We start from the raw sequence: 989 nt of genomic DNA on the forward strand, positions 1-989 counted from the left end.
TGGCGGTGGGGGTGGTGGCAGTGGTGGTGGTGGCGGTGGTGGCGGTGGCAGTGGTGTTAAATACTGGATGGCGTTAAATACAACATTTCCTGCAAGGTCTCCATAGTCACGCACGGTAAGTGTTCACCGCTTTTTTGGCCTTCCTTCCTTCGGTGCACCACACTGCACCGCATGGATTGCACCGCGTCTTTATGTGTCAGCGCATTACTCAAACATACTAAGCCACACTACGTCGGACTCGTGCCGTCCAGCCGGGGGACTACGGCCCCCTCGCGGGCGACGCAGCCCGCGTCTAGTGGTGTTGACTCGAGCAGTTTCCGTGTCTTACAGAGCACCAGTGGTATAGTGGTAGCATAGGTCCTTGCCACGGACTAGACCCGAGTTCGATTCTCGGCTGGTGCAGCAGTGACTCGCATGTTTTGAAGCATTCTACGGTGAACCACAGGCATCTCACTGCCTTCATTAGTGCATGCACGCCCCCATGCATGTGCACGATCCTCCATACCTACTTCGAATTTGTTGTCCCACATGCCCGAAGCGCGTGTGTGCTGGTTGCAGGTCCAAGTGTATGTCCTGGGTATTAGGTGCATTGTTGCATGCCAATAACACCCAGGCAGGAAGGAATGAATGCTATGGTGTAGTGAACTTTAAAGTGCTCTGTCCTGTGCAAATAGATGCAAAGGCACACGCACACAGCAGGGAGACAAGCAAACAAGTGAGGGACTGCAAATAAAGTGCAATACAGCATATGTGTATGCATGTATATGTGTACATATGTCATCCATCGTCATGCGTGTACACGGCTGGCCACAAACAGGATTACATATGCCAGGTTTTTTTATTAGTGCACTCTGTGAGTGCAGTAGTGCAAGTACAGCTCTCCATCCATCATAACCGACCTTAGCTTGCATTCAAAGGTGCTAGCACCAAATCCATAGCTCCATGATTAAGAGATTTGTAGGGAGCACCATACACTCGTTGGATTAGAA

This window comes from Volvox carteri (assembly GCF_000143455.1).
Source record: "Volvox carteri f. nagariensis unplaced genomic scaffold VOLCAscaffold_11, whole genome shotgun sequence".
NCBI lineage: Eukaryota > Viridiplantae > Chlorophyta > Chlorophyceae > Chlamydomonadales > Volvocaceae > Volvox > Volvox carteri.